At 42.8% G+C, this 21,712-nt stretch overlaps 1 protein-coding gene across 3 annotated transcripts in view; it reads left to right on the top strand.

The window, feature by feature from the left end:
• The first annotated feature begins 12,924 nt into the window (after window positions 1-12,924).
• The window catches only part of LOC106095784 (ras-related C3 botulinum toxin substrate 1), a 38,467-nt gene continuing 29,679 nt past the window's right edge, over window positions 12,925-21,712 (top strand). For 2 of the 3 annotated variants that reach the window (XM_059362754.1, XM_059362755.1), the window contains exon 1: window positions 12,925-13,400. The gene's annotated coding sequence lies outside the window, so the exon portion shown is untranslated. The remainder of the gene's footprint in view (window positions 13,401-21,712) is intronic. The other variant, XM_013263129.2, reaches the window with a different exon arrangement.

Genomic DNA, 21,712 nt, shown 5'->3' with positions numbered 1-21,712 from the left:
TATGGTTTTGGGCCCATAAAAGGCGCACTTATGGTCCGATATTGCCGAAATTTGGGGCAGTGAGTAAGCCACTCGAGATCTTTCTGCAATATGGCCTAGATCGGTCTAGATTTTGATATAGCTGGCATATAAAACGACTTCTCGATTTAGGGTTTTGGGCCCATAAAATGGGCATTTTTAATCCGATATCGCAGAAATTCGGGACAGTGGGTTATGTAAGGCTACTCGACATCTTTTTGCAATATGGCTCAGATCGGTCCAGATTTGGATATAGCTGCCATATACAACGATCTCTCGGTTTAAGGTTTTGTGCCCATAAAATGGGCATTTTTAATCCGATATCGCCGAAATTCGGGACAATGAGTTGCGTTAGGCATTTCGACATTAGTAGTGGCAGATTAATTTTGCTAATCTGCCACTACCAATAAAAAAAATTTACACACGAAAAAGTAGAATATAAAATAACTTAAAATGCTTGAATATCCTTCAAATTTAGAAAAATGAAGCATTCGAAGCCATTAGGGTCATCAAAAAACTTAGGTTAGGTTGAAAACGAGGTTCTAACAGAAACTTCAAAAAACCTATGTCAGAAATCTTGTTCTTCTTACATATTATTTTATGCCTTTCAAGCGGAGGTACTTCCTGCTTCTGCTCCCAGTGGAAGACCCCTATTTTTTCGGGACCAAAACTTGGTCTTGCTTGCTTGAGATTTTCACCACGCTTTTCGTCCTAGATTTGCTGCCCCATCCCTTAATGAAGACCTTCGCCTTTGTGAGCTGGGGGATGTCCATCTCTCTCCCCAGGTCGAGCTTTGCGCCCTCAGGGAGTGTGGATACTTTCAAAGAGCTTTTTGACGGTATCAATATGCTCTCGCAACTCATAATTTGTATGGGTGGATCCTCTTCAGAGTTCCACACATGTTCGAAAATCCGCTCTTTAAGCAGATGGGACCGATGATCAGGTGAAATCCTAACGGATGCACTGCTGATATTGATGACTGCATTTGTCATCTTGATTCTGTTGTGTTTCCTTGGCACTCTGGAGTAAGAGGGCGACTCCTTACCTTTTTCACTGACTATCTTCCTCTTCCGTGCTGGCTGTGGCTTCCTTTTGAAAGTCGCAGTCCTCCTTGAAGACTCAGGTACCGTGCGTGTTTCCTTCTGTCCCGTTCCGAATTTGTCTCTGGAGGGCTGGCTTGGTCTTCCCAGAGTAGTTAAAAGCGGAGAGCTCTTTTTCAGCTTTTTAGCAGTGTTATGCTCTTCTAGAGATCAGATACGCTTTCCAGCTTCCGAAGTGCTTGAAATGTCAGCTATATCCCTGCCAGCATCCTGCACTTTCACCCGATTGCGATGCCGGTGTAAACTCCTCAAGGCCAAAACAGAATAAGCACGTTGAGGAGCGTCGTGTTGCAACTCTGCAAAGTTGCATTTTTACAACGAAACACTCAAAAATAAAGCTCAATGCGCTCATTCTGTTTTGGCTTTTAGTATAGCAAAGCCCTCGATCAATGTTACCGTTATATCGCCGACCTCAACCCTTGATTCGGCTGCGGAGACTGTTTCATTGACTCTGTCGCGGTCAGAATCTGAATCTGAAACACAACCTTCCCTTAAAGGCTGGGGACAAACTGCTCATTCCTCTGGTTTATCCGACTCTGCCTCATTCGTTAGTCTGACGACTGGTTTGCGCTTGACATATTACTCTCGACTATTATGAGGCACCCACACCTACGGCCGGAAGCCATCACCGCAGCTGTTATATCTTTGGAGTCCTTTTGAGCATATTCCTGAAGGATTTAAAATTTGCGTAATAGGTAGTACCTATTCCGAGGTACAAATATTTTTTTTCGGAGCGAAATGACACGTCTGCTCCAATAATCGGTTACTTTGAAAAAAGTAACCTCTAGCCCTTTCTCACAGCTAGTCTGCCCTTTCATTACCGCTTATCCCACTATCGTCCGGTCCCAAATTATGAGGATACGCCTTAAATAGCGTAAGAGTTAATCGCCCTTTTGGTCTCCAGAACGGGTTCGACTTTTCGATATGGCTGTTATTTCCCCAAAAGCCATTTGACTAAACGATAACATAATTACAAATGCGATAGAAAAGCTCGGTCTCTGGATTAACAATGTTAACATCCGTACCAGTTGTCTCCCCTAGCTTCGAGCCATCTGTTTAGCAACAGCCAACAGTTGGCATATGTATAGGGTTACCTCCCAGTTGTTGCTGTAACCTTAGTATTTCTATTTCACACTCGACCTCAATTGCCGCCCCAGGTACTCTGTCCGCAACATCTGTAGTTCCATCTCTATGATTCACATTAGTGAATTCGTTTGTAACTCTTAGAAGGAATAGGGATAGAGATCGACATTATTGTTGAATTTCATAGAAGTCGGTTCAGATTTAGATATAGATATATATGTTCGTCCGATTGGGACTATAATTGCAATTATATCGCCATTTGTAAACCGATTCTCAAAAATTGTCCACTAGTGATTCTCTTATACGTCTCGACATTATTGTTGAATTTCATAAAAGTCGATTCAGATTTAGATATAGCTCCCATATATATGTTCGTCCGATTTGGACTATAATTGCAATTAAATCGTCATTTCTAAACCGATTCCCACGAAATTTTCCACTAGTGATTCTCTTATAAGTCTCGATGTTATTGGTGATTTTCAAAGAAATCGGCTCAGATTAGATATAGCTCCCATATATATGTTCGTCCAATTTTGGCTAGTATTGCAATAATTTAGTCATTTGTTAAACGATTCACGCAATGATTCACGTTAGAAAACGAACGAATCGGCGTTAAGATGCGAACGAATCAGCGTTAGGATGCGAACGAATCAGCGTTAGGATGCCACCTAATCGCGTTAGGGTGCGAACTAGTTTTCTAGTCGCGTTAGGTTAGAAGACTTTTCAGCCATTTGGTTTGAAGACTTTTCAGTCATATTAGGTGTGATGGCTTCAAGGGCCGTGCGATGGTATGTTGTATTTGAATCGTATTAATAGCGAAAGAGCTTCTATGATACAATTACCACATTAACCACACTCGAAAACCCTGTCTATTAGCTGTACTTTTCCGAATGCATGTATTTTTGTGTAATGACAGACATTCTTTCTGTGACAAATGACACTTCTTCCGTACTACACATGATTTGTGCATCTGTTGGAAGTTGTATTGATGGCTTCGAACGCCAAGACAACGGCAATGGCTTTTTGTCTAGCTAAAATGAAGATAGTTTCTTGTCGTCACAACGTAGCCCACGATGGCTTGACTGATATTCAAATTCGTCTTTAGCGCCGTGGTCATCGTGGTTCTCATAGCACTTATGCCACCACACTAATGATTCGTCGTATGTCAGAATCTGCCTATTCACACTTTTGTAGAGCCAATGGATCGTGTTGGGATTAAGTCACCATTTATAGCCTTTGAATGCCCTGCATATCGAGAAAGCGTAGGTCCTTGTATTGACCTATCTTCCTAGTTTTCCTTGTGAACAGGCAGATCTTTGTTTTGATCTTGGATATGAATACTACCCATAAAAGGGATACGGTGGTCTTTCCAGCGAATTACTTTCGTTTTTGTCTCGCTAAAATGTAGGTAGTTTCTTGTCGTCATAACGTCATGATTCAGTCAAGCCATCGTTTGACTGAATCAAGCTAATGTAAATCCCTCATCCCGAAACAGAATGAGAGCGTTGAGCTTTATTTTTCAGCATTGCGTTGCAAGAATGCAACTCTGCACACAAATCCCACAAAAGCAACGCGGAAAATTTTAAAATTTCTCAACTTTGACGCTTGAAAGCGAGGGTCATTCTGTGCTGCCACACGTGAAGTAGTGTTTTTAGTCGTCAAAGTTAAAATTGTTTAACTTTTGCTGATTTTTTGACAATTGTTGACTGTTAGACAATTTTTTGTAGAGTTGCATTTTTCAACGCGGAGTTCAGTCCGTTTAGAAAAGGGTATTGGATTTCTGTCGTAGTTTATAGGTTGTTATTTAATTACATTTTAAAGCTTTGATATTATACGAAAAACTTAAAATGCTGGTATCTCCTCAAGTTGAGATGAGAAATCATTAGAAAAACTTAAAATGATTTTATCTCCTTAAGAAAGTGAATGTATGTAAGAAGCTGCTTACATTTCCTCTCCTTCCTAGAATAAACGTATGAAAAGTTGATGATTATCTGACTGACCCATATTCCAAGTGTCGAAAAAAATCTCTCCATATCAATCAGTTCTCCTTATGCTGTCCTCATTTCATGTCAATGATATAATTAGATTAGTATATAATTGTTCCTTGCTTTCCATGTTGACCTTTTGATAATTTATTTAAATCGCTAGCCAGCGTCAATTGGATTGCTCACTTATCTTTTCCGCCATATCCTTGTGGGCCTTATCACATTCTGGTAGTTTACTCTGTCACAGCACCATTGTATGGTGACTTGTAAATGGTCATGGGTTGGTGGGTGCACATAACATCATTAATCACACTTTGATGATGTGTAATGTGCGGTGGTGAATCGTTGAACATATGTTGCTATAAATTGTTCCACTTGCCCTCAATGGGCTTCGTTTCCCTTTTGCTCCCACATGAAATCGATCATTCGTCAGCGTGGCACAGCTAATTGGGGGTGCGATTAAAAGGATTTCACACATAAATCAATTTTGGAATAAATTACAAGGTCTCATGGATTGAGTAACATATTAAAGAGGTGGTAAGTGATTAGAACGTTTGGCTTTTTTTTACTCTTATGGCATTATTTACTTTAAGCTTAAAGTAAGTAAGTTTTTGAATAGGTCTATGGGAATGGCAATGTTTTGGGTAATCTTGATTTATTTTGATAAGAATTCAAAACCCTACAAATAAGGAAAATCAGGCGGTGATGACTACATTAAAGTCTATGCATGTACTAAAAGTGTAAATCGAAAGGATCAGCATTTGTATGGATTTTGGTTGATTACAAGACTAAATGGACAGAGAGTTTATCTAAACCGTATCAGAATGCCGTTCTGATTTGAACGGTATACTTAAGAGTTCTCTGGACTTAGCGTTGCGACAAAAAAAAAAGTGTGTTGTAAAAAGTGAGATCGCAAAAGGGTTGCTACTACATTTAAAAGCTGAGAGAAAAAAAAGTTGGAAAAACTTAAAATGCTGGTATTTCCTCAAGAAAGTGAATTGACTTAGGAGGTGCATATATTGGGTTGCCCAAAAACAAATTTTGACAAATTTTTTCACAGCTTATGACCCTGTAATTGCATTCTTTCTTCTGTCAGTTATCAGCTGTAACTTTTAGCTTGCTTTAGAAAAAAAGTGTAAAAAAAGTATATTTGATTAAAGATCATTCTAAGTTTTATTAAAAATGCATTTACTTTCTTTTAAAAAATCCGCAATTACTTTTTGGGTAACCCAATAGTTTTTTCCACTGCTTTCATAAATAAACATTGCGACGACGAAAATCTTCATACCCATTTTCGGTCACACCATTGAAAAATTCTTTAAGTTTTGTTTTAAAGAATTGCCAAAAAACACTTTCACCTTAATCCCTGTGTATATTCTTTGTTATGTACAACAACAAAATAAACGGCGGCGTATCTCTACCATTGGTGGAGATGTTGTTGTTGTAACGACAATTATCAACTGTTTTCGAGAGCCCCACACAACACCTGTCTGGCGGTGAGTGTTAAAGGGAGACACCCAAGCAACTGGGGACAGTCAGTGCGTAGCAACGAAACATCGGACAACGGTGTGTACGAATATTCTGATATTTTCCTTGGAGTACTTACACAGGTCTCCAAAACACTTAGCCTTTGATCATTTCCTTATCCTAGCTGGAGTACTTATCACCTGTCTCCTGGCTATCCTGAAGAATCCTAGCATATACTTGCTGGAGTACTTACCAAGGTCTCCTGGCTATCCTGTAGAATCCTTGCACATTCTTGCTGGAGCATTTATCGAGGTCTCCTGGCTATCCTGTAGAATCCTTGCATATCCTTGCTGGAGTATTTACCACGGTCTCCTGGCTATACGGTAGAATCCTTGCTAGAGTACTTACCACGGTCTCCTGGCTATCCTGTAGAATCCTTACCACCTTAATCCTCCTATGAGTACTTACTAAGGTCTCTTACCGCAGTTTTCCTCCTCGTCCTTGCTTGAATACTTACTTAGGTCTCTTGCTGTAGATTCCTTCCTCGTCCTCGCTTAAGTACTTACTAAGGTCTCTTGCCGTAGTTTTCCTCCTTGTCCTTACTTGAGCAGTTGCTGGAGTATTTACCACGGTCTCCTGGCTAGCCTGTAGAATCCTAGCATACCCTTGTTTGAGTAATTATCACGGTCTCCTGGCTATACGGTAGAATCCTTGCTAGAGTACTTACCACGGTCTCCTGGCTATCCTGTAGAATCCTTACCACCTTAATCCTCCTATGAGTACTTACTAAGGTCTCTTGCAGCAGTTTTCCTCCTCGTCCTTGCTGGAATACTTTCTAAGGTCTCTTGCTGTAGATTCCTTCCTCGTCCTCGCTTAAGTACTTACTAAGGTCTCTTGCGGTAGTTTTCCTCCTTGCCCTTACTTGAGCACTTACTAAGGTCTCTTGCCGTAGATTTTCTCCTTGTACTTGCTTGAGTACTTATTAAGGTCTCTTGCCGTAGATTTACTCCTAGTCCCCGCGTAAGTACTCTTTAAGGTCTCGCGTTGTAGCATCCAACCCTAATTAGCACAGATTGACCCAAGTTCTCTTGGTTTCCGCTCCTTGAGTTTACAATCGCCGAGCTGTGGAACCCCGCTCCCTTTCCGAGTCCTTACTAGAGTACTTACCAAGGTCTCTATCCCTGACATCCCCCAGAGTACAACTGTGAATCCACCCAGAGCGGTCCCCCGAGGTTATAGTACATACCAAGGTATCTATCAGCAATCTCAGGACATCCCAGGAAGACACATTTACCCACTTGTCTCTGAGGCCTTGATCAACGCCTTAGAGATTTGTGCTAATCTTTCCCAAAATTAGTAGCCTTAAGTCATCTCATACTAATAAAGATAAGTTTAAAACCAGCCCTCTCTTGTCTTTCTATTTCTATCTTACAATCAATAAATTTTTGCGAAGAATCCCTATGGGAAACCCGTCGTTACAATACGTAATCCCTGACGGAGATGGGGTCCTTGGTAGATGTGTTCTTCGATACTGCAAATTTGGCCTTGTTCCTTAATGTAACTTCTCACATATCGTGAGTGCTGCCCGATTCAAGTTTAACCTCAGTGATAAGAGACCTCCTTCTTATAGCCTGGTCCGGATGGCGTACCGCAGTGCAACTTCCCATGGGGAGAAGTTTTTACATGGCATATTACTACACAAATGTCGCCAGCATAAGGAGGGGGTAACCACTACTGAAAAGTTTTTCTGATGTTCTCGTCAGGATTCGAACCCAAGCGTTCAGGGCCATGGGAGGACATGTTAACCTCTGAGCTGTTCTTCGATACTGAAACCTTTATAATCGCCTTTTATTTGGGAATATCCAGAAGTGATTTATTTGTCAAAATTTATAACCAACTGACTACCGGTTGTCCAAGGTCAACTATTCCCTGGTAATGCCAACTGACAGCTGTTTGTGGCTAGCTAGAGTAGATATTATACCGGACGGGATTGCCAGCCCCAATACTACGTTGAGGCTTCAAATGTGTACCTTAACCTCACAACATGGCCTTGGTGCTTAAAAAATACGATCACAGACTGCTGATAGTGTTGTCATTAGAACTCTTCCCAAGCGTCCAGATGTCTTTCCTAATATACTTCTGGAAGCTTTCAGCTCCTTGAGTTGTAAAAAAACTTGTAAGGTGGTTTTGTCGAAGGCTGATGTAAGTTCAGTCGTCTCCTGCGTCAACCAATGGATCCGCAAACCTTAAGTGATAACACATGGTAATTAGAAATAGGGTGACAGACTTTTTATACCCACCACCATAGGGTCTAGTCATTCCGTTTGTAACACCTCGAAATATTGATCTAGAACCCCATAAGGTATATATATTCTTGATCGCCTCGACATTCTGAGTCGAACTAGCCATGTCCGTCCGTTCGTCTGTCGAAATCACGATAGGGGACGAACGCGTCAAGCTAGTCGCTTGAAATTTTGCACAGATACTTAGTATTGAAGTAGTCATCGGGGATTGCAAATGGGTCATATCGGTTCAGATTTGGATATAGCCGTATATAAACTGACCTCCCGATTTGACTTCTTGAACCTCTGGAAGCCGCAATTTTTGTTCGATTTGGTTGAAATTTTGCACATAGTGTTCTGTTATGACATCCAACAACTGTGTCAAGTACGGTCCAAATCGATCAAGAACCTGATATAGCTCCCATATAAACCGATCTCCCGATTTGACTTCCTAAGAGCCTTGAAGCCCCAATTTTCCCCCGATTTGACTGAAATTTTGCACATAGTGTTCTGTTATGACTTTCAACAACTGTACCAAGTAGGGTCCAAATCGGTCTATAACCCGATAAAGCCCCCATATAAACCGATCTCCCGATTTGACTTCCTGAGCGCCTGGAAGCCGCAATTTTTCTTAAATTTGGCTGAAATTTTGCACATAGTGTTCTGTTATGACTTTCAACAACTGTACCAAGTAGGGTCCAAATCGGTCTATAACCCGATAAAGCCCCCATATAAACCGATCTCCCGATTTGACTTCCTGAGCGCCTGGAAGCCGCAATTTTTCTTAAATTTGGCTGAAATTTTGCACATAGTGTTCTGTTATGACTTTCAACAACTGTACCAAGTAGGGTCCAAATCGGTCTATAACCCGATAAAGCCCCCATATAAACCGATCTCCCGATTTGACTTTTTGAGCCCCTGGAAGCCGCAATTTTTTTCCGATTTGGCTGAAATTTTGCATGCAGTGTTCTGTTATGACTTTCAACAACTATGCCAAGTACGGTCCAAATCGGTCAAGAACCTGATATAGCTCTCATATAAAGCGATCTGACGATGTGACTTCTTGAGCCCCTGGAACCCTCAATTTTCATCCATTTTGGCTGAAATTTTGCAGGTAGTGTTCTGTTATGACTCTCAACAACTGTCCCAAGTACGGTCCAAGTCGATCTATAAGCAGATATAGCTCCCATATTTTAGCAGAATCCATGGTGGTGGGTTCCCAAAATTCTGCCCGGCCGAACGCTTTTACTTGCTTGGTATGTGGTTATATGTATATGTGAATGACAATTTGGCGATAGGTGAGTGGCTGACGTCTTCGACTCTTGCTTACGATCGTTCTAATTTAGATGCGTATCTTGGTGGATTTAGCTCGACGGAGAAGCCCTCGCAAGTTCAAGGCCCCCTTATTGTTGCTTTTGGTCGGTGTGGTTGCCGGAGTCAGTTGATTTATAGTTGATCGGGAACTTTTGGTGGGCGTTGATACGGGCTCGGTTGGAATAATCTCGACGGTGAGGCCGTCGCAAATTCAAGGCCCTCTTTTTGGTGCCTTTGGTCACGGACGGCAGTCTATTTATAGTTGATCGTTAACTTTCGGTGCGCTTTTATGGAAGGCATAGGTTTAGGTCCAGTGTTCGTGATAGGTAGGGCCGCCTTGTTGTCGGACTCCCGTTGCGAGCAAAAAGAGCGCTGGCTTGGCGGGTGCTAATGCAAGCTAAGCGCAGATGCAATCTAGATGCGGATGCAAGCTAAGTGCATATGTAAGATACCCCTGGATGCAAACTAGGTGCGGAAGCAAGCTGCGAGTGCAACTAGGTGTAGATCGGTTGGAGTAATCTCGACGATGAGGCCGTCACAAGTTCAAGGCCTTCTTTTTGGTGCTTTTGGTCATGGACGGCAGTCTCTTTATAGTTGATAGTTAACTTTCGGTGCGCTTTGGTGGAAGTCATCGGTTTCGGTCCGGTGTTCGTGATAGGTAGGGCCCAGGGGGCCGCCTTGTTGTCAAACTCCCGTTGCGAGCAAATAGAGCGCTGGCCAGGCGGGTGCAAATGCAAGCTAAGCGCGGATGCAAACTACATAGGTGCGGATGCAAGCTAAGTGCGTATGTAAGATACCCCTGGATGCAAACTAGGTGCGGAAGCAAGCTTAGTGCGGATGCGAGCTAGATGCGAGTGCAATTAGGTGCAGATCCAAGCTAAGTGGGGGCAAACACCTGGAGCTATGTCAGGGCACTTATCTACTTAAGCTTGTCTTTCTCTAGAAACACGTAAATGACAGCAAAGACCCAACTTTAAAAGCACTAACGAAAACAGATTGATTGAGAATTATCACCAGCACTGCAAAAAAATTAAACAATAAAAAAACACCCACGTTATACCAAAACACTTAATGGTATCCACATTGATACCTCAAATGCTGCTGTCTAGTAACTTGAGGAACTTCTTACAGATTTTTGCCTTACATCATATTCCAGTTGTTTGAGCTCACGAAGAGAAACGACTCTCAGGATCTTCAGACGATTTATTGTCCGTCGACTTCCACATCTAGTGTTAGGAAGATTTCTCTCGTCTATGTAATGAGCACAGTTCCCAATGGCTTCGTAGGGGACATTTTCAGGTAAAAACTTCTGAACAATTCCATCAGGTTCTGGAAAAAATTCCTTATCGATCAATTAAAAGGAACGTACTATGAGATGGAGGGACTTCGACTTTTCATTTCCCAACTCCACATATCACTGTCACTCACACATACATATGTATATGCAGTCCACGATCTACCTCTTGGCCGAGAGTAAACTCAATGACCTCATTGAGAAGAGTTAAGTTCTGGAATCGACAAGTCAAAGCTAACAGAACGTTCGAACAGAGATAAAGATAATCAAGAAGTGCAATCGCCATATGCTAGTAACTTGAATAGAACTACGCTGCGAATAGCTTTCTGATGGACGTCCATATCGAAAGCTGTGGATCATTCCAAAGCCATAATAACAGTCCATTTTATTTGCCCTAAAATAGAAGAGAAGAGAAAAAAAATGAAGAATACAGAGGGAGATACACAATGGTAGTACCAGTAGACAGAAAAAGACAAACATTAAGGAAAACAGGCGGCTCAGAGAAGAATCCTCAAAGGCGAGAATATCGTCCAGTAAACCTTTTCAGGCTTTTACGGTAGTGCAGAGTGACGAAAGATGCACGTCTTAGGAGTGTATCCAGGCAAGGAAAGAAGCGTTCACCCTTAATCCCATGTCTTCTTTTCGAAATGCTCGTCCGTCTCCAACTCCTCCTAACAACCTCAAGTCCAGCAGAAGTCCGACTCCCCCTCCGTCCAACCCGACATCTGACGTTGCAATGACCAGTCGGGTCTCTCAGGCAAGGTCATGACTCCTCAGCTCAAACATGAGCGACGTTCTATCTCTAGAAACAACTGGCCACAGGGCCTTAGCTAGTGTCGCTAGCGTTCACTGCAGAAATAGTCCACTCAACCAAAAATTCCACATAGGATAGGATTCACTGTTCAACGGCCACCTGCTACCCCTTGGTGACCCGGAACATTGTAGAATCTATCTTCCCCATGGTTTGAAGAAACTCCTTGCAGGAGAGGGTTCACAGTAGCACGATCGGCATTCATTAGTGATTCATTCCTAGCTAGCTTATCGGCTAACTCGTTGCCCGCCACTCAATGATGGTTCAGTATTCCACAAGTCTGACTGTCGTCCCCACCATACGAAGAAACTCTATGCATCTCCCTAAGTCTCAATCTCACGTAGCCCGACACCTGATTTCGACGTATATCGTATGATTCCAATCGAGCAGCCGATTCAGAATTAACAACGATTCCCGAGCCTTCGCAACCGCGAATACATCCGCCTGAAAGACCTTCACCCGTCCCTAGTCTTAAAAAATTCCATGAAGGCTTCCTTCCTGGTAACCCCATCCAAATAAGATATATCCTTGTATACAGGAAGTATTGGGAAAGGCGGGGTACCCCCAGCCAAAAGATCCTTTTCCGGGAAGACGATTTCCAGCTCGTCAGCAAGGTAGATTCTCCTTGGTGAAGAACCTTCGCAACATATAGCCAGGCCCTATTGCATCAGAAGAACGCCCATAGTTTGACAAAATTCAGGTTCCAATAAAATAAAACTTGCGGCTCAATAGTCTTTGCGACTGAAAATAAAAAAAGTTTGGTCAATTGTCCAACTTCAATCGTAGATTTTCATGGTTAGAGAACAAACACCACTAGACCCAATTTCTCTTATGGTCCCTGCACTGCATTTGACCGATGGGAAGCGCAGCACGGTGTATCTATGAGCACCACACGGGTTTGGAACTTAGGGCTCCGATTTGTGTGGTGTTCATCATCATCACGAAAAATGCAGCCGAGAGCTATGGGGGCTGGTTGTGGATACCGGAATGCTTGGTAAATCAAGTAGCTGCAACTGCAGTCGCGCACCATCAGTGGTATCAAATGGAGAGTCTCAAAGCCAGGTGGCACCGGCTCTTGCTTAGTTACTGGGTGTCTGTGTTGCTAGATATGGCAAGGCGAGTTATTAGCCACTTCAAATAACCACTAGCCGTAAAGCTTCCGTGGCGATCGGTCCTATGGACAGAAACAATCTTGCTCACCTATGGAGCTTGACGAGAATCGCAACGTGTGGCTACAGCAACCGTTTAGGAGTAAATCCGCCTGCCGCATTTGGAAAAATCCATGGTTTAGCGTTCGTTTCAAACCGGAATTCCGGCTAGGACCAGTACAAGTCCTCAAGCATAAAGCAAATGTCCACTCTGTTTAATTAAATATTGTACGATAAATTCCTTCGCATATTACAGTTGAAATGCAACTCTGTGTAACACATCTAGCAAAGACTTCCACCAATAACATTATTTTCAAAACAGTGCTGCCATTTCTTCATACCATAGATAAGCTTACTAAACACAACTCGTCGTACTAAACACATCCCTACATTTGACAACCACCGCTGTCAAAACTGTCAAAGTAAAAGAGGGTGTCGAGCAGCACAATATAAAACTTCAAGCAGTTGGAAAAGAAGATTGGAAAAAGTGGATATAGTGAATCTGAATCGCGTTTTCGGTAGCAAAAAAGATGAAAGAAATTCAACAAAAGTGATCACGACGTTACAAAAAGCTAAATAAATAAATAGAAATAAGCAAAAAGAGAAAATAAATGTAAAGTTAATAAAGCAACTGCCCTCATTTCTATGGGAAAGAATTAAGGTGTGAAAAAGTGCAAAGAAGAAGTTACAACAAAAAAAAAGCAAAAAGATTCAATTGCAATTCATAAGACAAGAGAGAGAAAACAAAGAGCGCAGAGGATTAACCAACGGCGACAACGTCGAAGGAGAAACAACACGGCAGCTCCCCAAGTACAATCGCCGCCGCCACCACCATAACCAATACCACCACCAACAGCAACAACAAAAGAATACATCAGCCCCACTTACAAAAGAAAAGGTAAATTTCTTCCAGAGAATTGCAAGTCTGCTTGAATTTTCTTTTGCAAGAATTTCCGATGCAAAACTTGTAGGATATACAAATTTTCAATTCCGCTCCCTGCAATAGCATGGAGTCGGTAGCTTTTGGCTAGCGTTTTCATTTAGAAAAACCTCATTAATGACACAGTGGGTGCAACCTCCGCCCAAACATTAGCGGCCGCTATGGCAGAAACGAAATCAGCGAAAATTACAACAACAACATTAGCAGCAAGCTGTAAAATGGAACTAAAGTGCAAAGAAAACTGAAACAATGCCATACCATGCAACAACATGGAGCACACGCACATACAGCCAGCCATCCATTCTTTTCATAGGGAAGAAATGAGACGTGCCGTGCCATAAGGCTGTCCAACAAAACGAACGAACGACCGACCAACCAACCCATCCATCCAGCTATCCATTCATCCACTCTTATTAGTTGGTTGACATAATGCGGGCTGTGGGTTGCACACACACACACTCACTCGCTCACTCATATATTTTTTGGTATTTTGTTTTTGTTGTTGTTCCTCTTTGTGAGTTTTTCTCCTGCTGTTTTCCTCCCCATCTCCGGTGCTTTGTTTTGTTTGTTGTTGCTTTTCTATGAAGTAACAATTTTTGTTGTTGGTTTATTTTGTAAATTTTGTTGTTTTGAATTCCCGGTTAAATGTTGGTGACAATTGCTTAAAGATGTACGTACTAGTAAATATGTATAGTTGACTGTTTTTGTTACCTGTGAGCCACACACTCTGGAATTTAGAGCTGAGATTTACACTTTCTCCCCACCAACTATAAAAAACAAACAACAAAAAAAGAATATCTGTGTCCCAAATATTGTTATCTCACCATTTAAAGATAAATCATAGACAATTTTTAGATTAGAGAGAGACATGTATGGCGAATGTCATTCTATGTGGTGTGATTGATAGTGTAAACCATCGATAACTTATGGCAGAGCATGCTTAGATCAAAGTGGGATCGAAATTGATCTGCTGATAGCTGTTAAACCCAACAACAAATTGTTGACATTCAAATAAACCGATAAGTGCACATATTGATAAACTTTACAAAAAAAATTGTGGTAAGTTGTGCCATAGCCCTTCGTACATTTCAAATGCGCTCGTTGGTTTTCATTTCAATTTAGACACTCCCGGTATCGTGAACCCAACGACACAAAACTGGTGTAAAAAGGACTGCGTGGCTTCCAAAATGCGGATTGTAGAGATCCGATAAAATTATAAAACAAGAGATAATAGATTCAGTCTGGTACACACCACCATGTATTCTGCTTAAAATTTTAATTAGCACAGTTTCTTTTGAAATATTTTGTAGCAATTATATTGGGTAAAATGGATAGAATCTAGGGTCTCAAAAAAGTCATATTGGCTTACTATTAGCATTGCACAGGCTGAAACTTTCAGCTCCGATCTGTGTGGTATTCATCGTTATTTCGTTATTCGTTATTTCATAAGCCCTTCAGAAAGCTTACAGGTGCGCCCTCAGTTTGCGGATAGTGGAATGAATAGCTGCAAGGAGGCCTGGCGGTACCGACCTTTGCTTAAATACTGAGTGTCTGTGTGTGAGTGCGCATGCCATTCTATTTAGGTAGTGTGATTCATAGTAAAGGGTGATTTGTTTGAGGTTAGGATTTTCATGCATTAGTATTTGACAGATCACGTGGGATTTCAGACATGGTGTCAAAGAGAAAGATGCTCAGTATGCTTTGACATTTCATCATGAATAGACTTACTAACGAGCAACGCTTGCAAATCATTGAATTTTATTACTAAAATCAGTGTTCGGTTCGAAATGTGTTCATTCACCGTAACGTTGCGTCCAACAGCATCTTTGAAAAAATACGGTCCAATGATTCCACCAGCGTACAAACCACACCAAACAGTGCATTTTTCGGGATGCATGGGCAGTTCTTGAACGGCTTCTGGTTGCTCTTCACTCCAAATGCGGCAATTTTGCTTATTTACGTAGCCATTCAACCAGAAATGAGCCTCATCGCTGAACAAAATTTGTCAAAATTTGAACACATTTCGAACCGAACACTGATTTTGGTAATAAAATTCAAAGATTTGCAAGCGTTGCTCGTTAGTAAGTCTATTCATGATGAAATGTCAAAGCATACTGAGCATCTTTCTCTTTGACACCATGTCTGAAATCCCACGTGATCTGTCAAATACTAATGCATGAAAATCCTAACCTCAAAAAATCACCCTTTATAAACTATCGAAAACTTATTGTGGGGCATGCTTAGACCAAAGTGGGATCGAAATTGATCTACTGATAGCTGTTAAACCCAACAACAAATTGTGGACATTCAAATAAACCGATAAGTGGACATTTTGATAAACTTTACAAAAAAAAACCCAACTTTGGATACCCACCACCTCGGGTACATATGTGAACCATATTTCGTCCTAGGACCGTCCTTTCACATGGCCCGGCCTGACCTGATTGAAGCCACGGCAAATGTGTGCGGTGATGGCACGCAAATCAGTTGTTGTTGTAGCAGTTTATTGTGTTCAAATATCGACTGTTTGATTCTGTTGAGTGTGAAGACCCAGGAACTCTGCGACTAAGATGGGGTGCGCCCACAGGGATCTGGGTCTGAGTCGAGTCTGGCCGGGCAGTTAAACAGGTGATGTGTATCGTGCGGTCCATGGTTACAATCGGGACATACATCTTGCACGTCGGCATCAATCCTTGCTTTGTTGGAGTTGAGGCGGCTGCATCTGCCGGAACGTAATTGAGCTGGTTTGCCGGGGGAGGTCAATTTCTTCAGGTGTAATGGGAGAGGGTCGTTCTCCAAGGACCACATTCACCCGGTAGCCATTTACTGCATCTGCTACCGTGTCTCCATGAATTTTGTCTAGACCTGCTTGATATGCCGCTTGATCTAGAGGTTCTCTCTTGTAACGCCGAACCTAAGGCTTCTAGGCGGTGTATATCTATCCACAAGATGATGAATTGGATTGTCTCTGCGATAATAGCCAAAAAGGTCTCTGCGATAATAGACAACATGTATTTATGTCTTTGTCTCCTGATGGAGGTGGTCCTCATGAGAACTGAGGATACAGCCCGTCGCAGTTCAGAGGGCGGCATTCAGGCAGATCTGTATGTTATTCCACAGCGTGTCACAAAGCTGACGAGACCACATTGGCGCTGCATAACATACCACAGACCGGCCAATTGCTTTGTATGTGCTCAACAAGGGGAGAATGTGTAAGAGCTGTCAAAGTGTAAGAGCTGACGCCAAGTATTCTGTGACACACGATGGTCGGAATCATTTCTCCATCGACCATCGCAGGCAGCTCGGCATTCACCTTACGCGTATTTGTAGTGAACAATGTGGCTGAAGATTTGGTGGTAGATATCTTCAGATTTCTTGCAGCGAAATATGAGGCAAGTTCGTTGAGGTAGACGTTCAAACTGTCGCAGATGTCAACAATGGTTGGGGGCTTGATGCCATGGTCGTAAAACCGTCCGCATATGATACGATCTCTGTGCCGTCTGGAGGGGGTGGAATGGAAGATAGGTAGAGGTTAAACAGTGCCTAGGATATCACCCCACCTTGGTGAGCTCCCTGTTTCAGTCTACGGTGCATCGTCTTCCAATGCCTAAATTCCACAAATGACTGGCGACCACACACAAAATTCGCGACCCAGAGTTTCACATGGTCCGACGACGACGACGCTTGTGACCCACGGGTGGCTATGTTCGCACAGCACCTTGCAATATATCCAGTATGACCATACTCCCGTAGTGAAGTGAGACCAGAGCAAGATCGGAAATGTACCCACTCCAGGCAGCGGTTACACCTCACCGACACCGACCAATGATGAAGGCGGTTCTGGCAAACCGAACAGAACCACAGTCCGGGGTTCCTCTCAACCCCGTCCTGAAGCGTGCGGAGAAGTCACTCCGGGATTTGCCTCTCCCATGACCAAAAAAAAAGCGAACAAGTACACTGAGGCGGCAGCTCTTGCCGATGAAGGGTTCTATCGTGTCAAACCGGTGCGTACGCGTGGCTGCCATGGGCTTGAGATTCGTACTCCAATCACACAATGTCTACAACTATCAGAGTTGCAATTTTTGAAATGACTTATGATAAGTCTTGTTGTGCAATAATAGCTTAGGAATCAACTACAGCTATGGCAATGCATCCTGATAGACAAACCACAAAATCTATAATTTAAGTCTATACCTTGCTATTTATGGTCACTTCTTGTGGTTTCCCCGTGCATTGCGTGTATGGGGGGTCTTCAACCTTTTTTTTCCCTAAGACGATTATAGAAACGAGGACATTGCCTTCCATGCTGCACACGTTCGCAATCATGGCATTTATAATCAATGCAAGTCTTCTTTTGAATAAAACATGGCGATGATGGATCATGTATTTATAAATACGTGTGCTATTTATTTCCAATATGGACTTGCATTTTTTCTATTTTCAAATGCAGGCTACATTTTCAGCCAGCCATAAAATGAAATTCGATAAATATGCCTTCGTTCGGTTTGGTTTGCTATGGCCAGCCTTATTTTTGCTGTCGTTGTTGTAGTTTTCCATTAGCATTTTGTTTTCGAATTCCACTGATATAGGTTTCCATATTTTCTCCTTTATTAATTTGCCTTTGCGCCAGCTAGCATGAAATGTTTGAAGATTTTTGCCTTTATTTTGAACTGTAACATATAAATTGAAAAACCCACTCATCTTATCACCCAAAGATTTTTTATTCCCACTGCCACTGCCGCTGCCGACCTGCAGGTCCGTCCCGTCGTCATCCATCCATCCATCTATCGATTCACATACTACACTCCCACTCATATCCCCCTGGCAGTTATTACGAATATAATTGAAAATAGAGTGCCGCCGCCGCCAATACACATTGAATGAATCTAATCGTAATGACTCAGGAAGCTATATTGTCTATGCCAGTGGTGGTACTGCCACTTGATGCGCCTGACTATGTGACTCTATGGTCGCATAAAGTGAGGGTTTTTATTACTTTTTCTTCCATTTCTTAAAAGCGGGTATGATTTTTCTTTTTATATTAATTGCGTTTATTTTTAAGATGAGAATCCAGATCCAGTAGCGTCAGACAAACGGAAAAGGGATCTCTAGACGGTGGAAGAAAAGCAAATGCGATGACGGCAACAGCGACAATTCGGTTTTACAAAAAAATTGTGCTCTTTTGCCTCTATTTTTTTTGTCTTGTGGCCTGGTAATTCATGACGGGCACAGTCATTCTTCATTGGTTTCTCTTATTTGCTGATGTTGTGGCCTTAGTCAGGGTTGCCAAATATTGAGGAATATAGAAAAAACTGATTCTCTGAGTATTGAATTGAAATGTTATTCGTAAATTAACAAAGAAATTGGGTAAATTTTTTAAAAATCAAATTTTGAAGAAAATTTCTATGAAATTCTATAAAAATCATATTTGAGAAAATTTTCTATGCAAATTTTTGGATAGGTAAGCTTAGGTTGAATGGGTAGCTCTCCATAGGTGAGTTCACTCAGAGGCCAGTCGGCCTATTGTGACAATCAATCCAGAGATTAAATACAAATAGAGAAAATGGAAGCAGAAAGTGAACGCCTATCTTTCACGCAAACACGTATGTGCTTTCGCTTGTCGCACCTCCCCTCCCGGAGCTGTCCTGTCCGAGGTACGAGTCTCAGGAAACTTTCCAGAGTTACATTCGCAATATCACCAAGATCATAGAAAAACCGCCTCCTCAGAAAGGAAAGCATGCCTACCTGCAGACTCGGACATGTGCTCCATAGTATCCACCTCATCCTCATCAAAATAACTGCTGCAGAAGTTATTGTGCGTGATATCAATGCGCTCCGCCTTGCGGCCTATAGCACAGTGTCCGGTTATAACCCCTGTCAAAATGCTCAGCGACCTCTTATCAAACACATGCCAGAGGACCCCATCGGTCCGGCATTCATCAACGGAGTCCCAGCTCATACGCGCCGTCTAGCGGCCTATAGCACAGTGTCCGGTTATAACCCCTGTCAAGGTGCTCAGCGACCTCTTACCAAACTCATGCCAGAGGGCCCCAGCGGTCCGCCATTCATCATCAGGGTCTCACCTCATTTACGATGGTCCGCTCTGACCATTTAATCTACTTTATTTAGTAGCTCGACAAATGACAGATATTCTTGGCTGGCGATTGGTTCTCTCGGCGCAGACGAACCCCTCCTGGCACATTCTTCCGCCCTCTCATTTCATGGAATCCCATCATGTACGGGAACCCATGTCAGCGCTACGTCATTAACCCAGAGCCTATCCAGGGACTCCAAACAATCCGCCACACACTTCGACCTCACCGTCCTCGAACCCAAGACATTGAGCGCTGCCATACTATCAACATAAATCCTGAGTTTTGAGGGCAGTAAATCTCTTTCTCTCCCGGATACCATAATGGCACACATCTCTGCCTGAAAGACCGTACATTCGTCCGGAATTCTCAGAGACATACCGATATTCATTTCGTCGGAGTAGAATCCAATCCCGTACCTGACTTCATATTGGAGCTATCAGTGAAGAACGGGATCTCATCGTCCTCAAACACAGTATTCGTCTTACATTCATCCCTCGCGGGAATGCGAATTTTGAATGCCTTATTCCGAATAGGTGTCGGCAATAGCCCATCGCGACAGTCTCCTCAGTGACCCTTCCATAATCTCGCATATCGTCAACATAAACCTACCTCGGGCTGGCAGGACGACATCGTCCGTATAAGAGAATTTATTCATGCCAAATTCGCCGAGATCCAGCAGGGCTTCATTTATCACGAGGTTCCACAGAATTGGCTTGCACACTTTGAGGCGTTCCTCTTGTTACCCACCTTCTGAACACACTATCTCGCAAGTTCTCAATTCCAGATAAGAGTGAATTCCCGTGCGACGCGGGAAGATATATTGATCCAATCTTCCTCAATATTCAGGAAGGACGTCTCCATCATTCGTAACACTTCGAGGAGGGCTGTCTGCGTGTTGTGCTTCACTGAAGTTCTCCGATACCAATCCCTCCCTCTCCATCAGATCTATCAGTCTTTCCAGTATTTTGAGTATCAAAGGTGACAGGTGGCCTATAATCTTTCGTCGTTCTGTGGTTTATTTTCCCGCATTGAGAATAAAAACCATACTGAATTCCCTCCATGCCCTCGGTATGTAGGGCTTGCCCAGAAAATCCATTCTAGGCAGGGCAGGTTGACTCCGAGGGACTTTTGCAGCAGTGCCGTGATAATACCGAAAAGTGTGAACTGCCCACACTTTCTTCTTCTCGTCAATGATATCCCTGAAGAGGTCATGCTCCGAGGCCTCTGCGGTAGGAATTACCATTTCTCGATCGTCGACATCTTCCTACTCGACCGGAAAATGCATCTCCATAAGTAGTTCCACCGTTAAATCCGATACTCTCTCCAAGGGAGTGAGACGTGATAGGAACACTTTGCGCAACCTTGATGTCTCGCTATTGTTTTGCAATTCTCCGCCAAACTTTGCCCAGGAACTTCTTTTCGCATACCTCGTCTCCTGCTTGAACCTGCCAAGAGCCTCAGGATATGCGTCCCAGCCCTCTGTGCCTTGTTCTTCCCTCAGCCCTTAGTAAAATGCCTCCTGCCCTCCTTACAGAGTACGTTCAATTCCAGTGTTCACCAGCCTAATTGATTTTAAGTGGGGGCACTCGTTCGTGACATGCCTTTGGAAAACATATCCTATAGTGATCCAAAAAGGGGATGTTCCAGCCTAAGACTTTTATCCAGTCAATGTTCGTCACAGGCGTTCGGTCTATAACCTGTTCCCAGATCCGCATTTAGAAAGTAAGGAGCATTGCCTTTATTGCATATAACCATGTGCGTGTATAAAATGTGTTGGTATCCGTGCTTCCCAAGAGACTGTTGTGGATGGCGTCTCCTCCAAGCACAAGGTCTGTCCCCTTGGTTTCGCACCAGCTGACAAGTGACGAGACTGTGTCTCTAGGGGGGTTTTCTTTATCGTACGGTAGGTACATGCTGGTCTAGACCAGTAATGGTTTGCGCAATCTTTACGGCCACTACCGCTTTTGTTGTTGTTGTAGAAGTTTGTTGTACCCTGAGGCGGCAGCTCTTGGCTATGACGGACTCCATTGGGAGATTACGTCATCTGAATCCACGAAGCTTTTTACCTCGTTACCACGGTTCCTCGACCACGTCTGTGCCATCTCCCCCCATAGTTCTCAGCAGCTCATCTATGGTTGCCTCAGCGGCGAAGGTTAATCTGCACTAACTGCAGGT

The sequence above is a fragment of the Stomoxys calcitrans genome, chromosome 2 (assembly GCF_963082655.1).
Source record: "Stomoxys calcitrans chromosome 2, idStoCalc2.1, whole genome shotgun sequence".
NCBI lineage: Eukaryota > Metazoa > Arthropoda > Insecta > Diptera > Muscidae > Stomoxys > Stomoxys calcitrans.
This window is presented reverse-complemented; position numbering and strand designations above follow the sequence as displayed.